This window comes from Equus quagga, unplaced genomic scaffold (assembly GCF_021613505.1).
Source record: "Equus quagga isolate Etosha38 unplaced genomic scaffold, UCLA_HA_Equagga_1.0 876_RagTag, whole genome shotgun sequence".
NCBI lineage: Eukaryota > Metazoa > Chordata > Mammalia > Perissodactyla > Equidae > Equus > Equus quagga.
The window spans coordinates 97,002-103,532 of record NW_025803611.1 but is presented as its reverse complement, the minus strand read 5'-3'; positions in this window follow the sequence as shown (position 1 = coordinate 103,532).

Sequence of the window (6,531 nt, the reverse complement as noted above, 5' to 3'; positions counted from 1 at the left end):
TAGACAAGAAAAACCACGGGCCTGAGGTTGCCAAGAAATGGAAGGTGGCAGTGATTGAGGCATTGGGCTGGAAAGAAGACTCATCCACTCCAGCTTGATAGCTGTAGCTTACTGTGTTGTTTATAAGATGGAGAGAAAATTAATAGTGACGCCAAAGTGTTAACAGTGGCCAACTATGGGGAATGAGATTGACGAGAGAGGAAATTTCCAATTGCAATTTTTATTATGACTATGGATTTTAGATGAGATTTTTAAAAAGTTTTTAACAGTTAACCAATTAACTTTTCCTGAATATCTGAAGGTTGGCCATTTTGCAATATTCACTCATTCATTAATTGAGTAAACATTTACCGAATGTCTGCTAGATGCCAGATTCTAGGTAGAGGAGACACACAGGAATAAGTAGCCTAATGATCACACAGACATATGGACAATTGTGGAATGAGGCAGGCACTCTGCAGTTGAAGAGATTCAGATTAGACCAAGGGACTCTGCCCCAGCTCTGCTTTTACCCATGCGTTTGGCAGCTCCAGATGACTGTGGGGTGAGAAGCATTTCTAAATGACCTAGGGTTCTGCCATCCTCTTATTTCATGAATATTCCAGAAGTATGCCCAGAGCATGGAAGATGTAGGGCTGATTCTACAGGTTAACGTGGCTTGTAAGGCATCAGTTTTTTCCTGATCCTAGTTTCTCATTGTAAAGCAGTTGGTTGTCAGTTGCCAGAGGACCACACTTCAAGGTTGTCATCTGAGGGCTTGTCTCAGTTCCGTGGCTACACGCTGATCCCTAAAATCAGTCACTGTCTTCGCATTCTGCAAAAGGCATAACGGGTAAGAAGGCTGGCTTGGAGCAGACTCTTTGTTTACTTCCTAGAGTCTCTTGAAATGAAATTGCCAAGTAGCTCACTAATGACCAGGGTTGAAAGCAGTCCCCCTGCATCCAGGGGGCAGTCACAGTGCCTTTGTAATGTAAAGGAAAGGATAATTATTATCATAAGCTTGTGCTGTCTTTAGAGCCAGAAAAAGAATGGGTAAATGTATACTTTTCTTCTTGCTCAACCTAAAACAAGGGTTTTTTTTAACTTTTATTTTTTTAATTAAGTAACAGTGGCAAAAAGTAGCTTTTCTCAGGACCATATGGCTCATTAGCTCCCCATGGTGCTCCTGTACCAGGCATTCCTTCCTTAAGTCCTGCGCTCCTGCCTGTTTAAATGTGTGTGGTTGCCTCCCTTCCCCTGCTCCAGTGCACTCGGGTAGTTTAACCCTTCCTGGCACACTGTCCTGCAGCACTTTCCTCATGAGCGTGCCTGATTCAGAATTTGTCTGTAATTGGAAGTCAGCCTCACTGGGCAAGTACGTGTCTTCAGCTCTTTACAGTGGCCTGCTAGCCTAAACTACAGAAATATAGAAGCCATTAGTTGGAGGTATTTGTAAAATGAATGCGTGTTAGTGATCTGTGTAGTTACAGAGACCTTCTCACTCAGATCTAACTGTGTGGATGTGCTGATTTGACCAATGGAAAAAAAAATCAAAGAAAATTCTCCATATCCCATGATGGCAGTCTATTTTTGGCCGAAACCCTAAGGCCTCTGGAGGGTCAGAGAATTTGTTTATAACCATGGTTTCTGGACTGGGGAGAGAAATGCCGTTTCCACCTCCATCTCCTTTTGCAAATGAATGGAGAACAACAAGGAGAACAGAAGCAGTAAAGAAACTTCCTTCTTCACTGAAATTAGGAAAAATTCATATCTGGACCCATAATACTATGCTTGAAGAAGGGTTTTCAGATTAGTGGAAACTGTACCAGTGTGAAGATAGACACAGGGAGAAAGCTGGGGTCTTCAAATGTTATGGGCAGACTAGACAAAGTACAGAATTCTTCAAAATACATGTCACAGTCTTGGCTTGAAACACGGTCGGGGTGCATAGACGGATAGCAACCTGCTGTCAGCCCTGAGTGACCTCAGACAAAACCCGAGCAAACACACAGGACACACACACACACTCCATCTTTGCCATCCTAGGAGACTATGGGCAGGTGGGTGGAGGATGAACTGGGGGGAGCAAACAGCCATCCACCTTCTGTGTCTGCTAAAGAAGAGCGAGGACATCACCACCACCAAAAACCTCCATCAAGTGGTTTCACTGGGAGGAGGGAAACTTCCAGCTAGCCCAGAGCCACTCACAACATGCACAGGGGACTGAGAATGTTCTGGAGGCGACAACCCTAAAGTGCTCACCAGCTCACTCATCTAGTCCTTACCCTTACTATCTTTTCTCATATGGCTCAAGAATAGTAACCCCATCCTCGGCTCAAGGATGGATAATATTAACCAAAAAAAAAACCAGCATGGGACTTATGTGAACATGTTGCATTAAAAATATCACACATACACACAGAGGTAGATGAATAAAACACATCAGAAAGATTATACCACGAAGCAGATGAAAATTAAGACTACATATTTTTCTAAGAAGCAATCTTGCAACATATATTAATACCAAATATACACACACTTCAATTCACCTAGGAAATCATCCTATCAAATTTCACTGTCCAATATGGTAGCCACTGATACTTGAAATATGGAACTATTTTGTATATGGAACTGAGGACCTAAAATTTAATTTAAAAATGATATGCATTTCAATTGGAAATGGAAGTTTCCACTGGAAAACTTTTAAGCATGTTTGGAACAACCTTGGTATGTAAATTTACTTTTCAACTGCAAATTTTATGCAATCTAAGTACAGATAAAGTATTGCCAATGAAAAGTTAGTGTCTCAAGGTATGCTCTATGTATAAAATACACATTAGATTTTAAAGACTTAATTCAACAAATAGAATGTAAAATATCTCATCGAAATAATATCTTGGATATATTGGGTTAAATATATTTTTTAAATTAACTTTACAAATTTCTTTGTACTTTTTAATGTGGCTACTGTAAAATTGTAAATTACATGTGACTTGTATTATATCCATCAGACAGCACTGCTAAAGAAAATAAAAGCAGCAGTATGTACAGTAAATGGCCACCACCATTCAAATAAGTCAAAAACAAACTTTAAACAAAGTGAGTGCTTCTCCATAGAGGAATGGCTCAGACAAATACATAACATGTCATGGGCTGTTATGAAGCCTGTGAAAAGAAGAAAGTTTTTCCAATGGACCTCACTATCCACAAAGTATTATTATCAGAGAAAAATAAAGTGCATAGAAATGTGAGTAATCTTAGTACAGACAGTGGCCAACTTAATGATGGTTCAACATATGATTTTTGGCTTTAAGATGATGTGAAAGCGATATGCATTCCGTAGAAACTGTACTTTGAATTTTAATCTTTTCCTGGGCCAGGAATACTCTATGTGGTATGACACTCTCTCATGATGCTGAGCAACAGCAGCAAGCCACAGTTCCCAGCCAGCCCCGCGATCACAAGGGTAAACCACCAATACACTCACAACCATGCTATACCCATAGACCACTCTGTTTCTCACTTTCAGTACAGTATTCAACAAATTACATGATTTATGCAACACTTTATTATAAAATAGGCTTTGTGTTAGGTGAGTATTTCCTAACTGTAGGCTAATGTAAGTGTTCTGCGCATGTTTAAGTTAGGCTGGGCTGTTATAATGTTTGGTAGGTTAAGTGTATTAAATGCATTTTTGACTTACGATATTTTCAACTTACAATGGGATTTATTCGGATGTAACCCCATTGTAAGTCAAGGAAGGTCTGCACTGTAAACTATCATCCAAATGCTCAATAGATGGATATGTTTGTAAAATACAACCTGAACATGAAAAAGAGTACAGGAAAAAGTACAATGATGTTAAGAAATATCAAGTTATTTAACCTGGGTTACCTGTGTGTTGTGGGCCAGGGACAGGAGAGAGGAGGAGGGAAGCAAGTAGAAAGACAATAAAAATGTCTAACTTCCTCCCATCTCCAGTACTTATATTATCTCATTTACGCAGAATCGTACATACACACACACACACACACACACACTAGGAGGAAGGGAAGGATAGAGCTAGAACTATATATAACGACTTGTAGAAAGTGTACCGCCAAGTGAAAAGAAGCTGAAGGTGGTATGTAAAGAGGCTCATTCTATTTGTGTAGAAACAACAAATTCCCCATCTTCTTATATAATTTTGGAGAAAGGTACATATGCTAATTAACAATCTCAGGGGTGTGTGGTACTAGAAAGAGAGCTGAGGTGAACAGGGTAGGGAGAAAGATATGTGTGTGTGTAAAATATTGTCACTTTTTATTACAAATGGAAATTACTTTTTAATGAAAAAGAAGAAAATAGTAGAAAAAAAAAAGGCATTAATTAAGTTTTCCTTGAAATAAAAAAAAAAAGCTCCCAGAAGAGCCACAAACATCCAAGGAACAGTAATGGCAACAGGCAGAATTTGAAAATTAGTTGGCCAGAGAAGCATGCTAGAAACAACAAAGAGATTCTCTGAGAAAGAGATTCTTAGAAATAAAACAGAATAGAAAAATACAAAGAGTTAAAAGGAGGAAAAAAAATCGTTAGAAAAATAATAGCGAAAACAGACAATGGAGAATCAACTTATGAATAACTGGAGTCCCTGACACACTGTGCCACAGGCTTTAATGAAGGCTGACACCAGAGCACTGAGAACGGAGGGAAAGACAGGTAAATATATTTTCCTAAAACAAAGTCTAAATACTGAAGGGACACATTGAGTTCCAAGAAAAATTTGATACAAATGATCAATAACTAGAAATATCCTAATATATTGTACTTCAGAGACTGAGAGTCCTGTAGGCATTTAACTCCCTCCTTCACCACCACCACCACCATCACACACACAAGAAGCAGCTATTCACACAGGGATTTAAAAAAAATTACTCTTGTGCATGAACAAAGAGGAAAATATATAAATAAATTACTTAAAGTATTCCAAAACCTTTTTCACTTGCTTTCTTTTGTATGAGTCACCTTTTAATCCAATCATTACTGTTTGTGTTTTCTCACAAAATGTGGTCCTTATGCTTTTAAGGGTATTGACAATGAATATTTCATTAAAGAGCATCCCATCCTTGTTTCTGGAATTTCTTCTGAGACACATTTAGTGTCAGAACACATTAAGGTTCTTCTTTGATACCCATTAAGCAAGTTTGATGCTGATGCTCTTCTGGAAGTATCAATGGAAGATTTTTCTCCTTCAAATGGTCCTTACATGGCTGTCTGTCTAAAGACTAGCACCATTTTCCAGTCTTGTCACCAGGAACATAATCAAATTCGCACATGAATAGGCTTACAGTTATGCCCTATAACAGGTTGGTTTCTTGAAGGGAGACATGGATATTATGTACCCATGTGGTATATCATATTATTTCTTCAAAATATTTGCTATCCCTGGGGCTGGCCCCGTGGCCGAGTGGTTAAGTTCGCATGCTCCGCTGCAGGCAGCTCAGTGTTTCCTCGGTTCATATCCTGGGCACAGACATGGTACCACTCATCAAGCCACACTGAGGCGGCATCCCACATGCCACAACTAGAAGGACCCACAACTAAGAATATACAGCTATGTACCGGGGGGCTTTGGGGAGAAAAAGGAAAAAAATAAAATCTTAAAAAAAAAATATTTGCTATCCCTCCCTATGACAGGATAAAACATCTATGGTCATTGATTCATGCTTGTCATGTGACTATCCTTGGATAATGGAATGTAGTGAAAGTGAAGGGTGTCACTTCCTAGCAGAAGTTTTAAGAGCCATCATGTGGTCCCCACCTTTCATTTCCCTCTCCAGTAAGACCAACATGCCCTCACATAGGGGCTGCTCCTTTAGCCTGGGTCCTGGAAATAAAGACAACCTAGAGTATGGCCAAAGTTGACCCTGAATAAACACATAATATGACTGAAAAATAAACTTGTAAGCCACCAAGTTTTGTGAATTATTTGTTATTGCAGCACAGTTCAGCACAAGCTGACTGATATAACTCAAAGTACACGGGATTTAAAACCTAGCTTTGGACTGGTCTAGGCACTCTCCTGAAGGATGCCTGATTTCTGCGGGACTTCCTCAGGGCAGGTAATGAGTGGGTGATATGTGACTGGTCCTCGTCCACCTGAGATTCCCTGTTAGGCTATTTCAGCTCAGCCAGGCTGAATGCAGAGAGACCTCACCTGAGACGTTCTTGAAGTGGTTCACTCTGGGCTACTTAGAGACTCACACTAATAAGTATGGCTGAGTCACAGCCCAGTTGTTGTGAGCTGTCATTTATACCTGCGCTCTGGTTACATGTCCTGAAATTCCAAGGTCAGAAGACATTTTGGGGACTGGAGACAACACCTCACTTTGGGACACTATAGTAGTTCTCAGTGGGGAAGGGGCTGAGGAGGGGAGGAAGATGCCCTAGATGTGAAAAGTTCACTCCTGTTTTTCTTCTTTCCAGTTAAAGCTGACTCCATGATGGAAGTACTAATCTGTGGACAATAGCTTTTATTTTTCTCCCAGAAGCAGAAAGTTCAGCATCTGTACT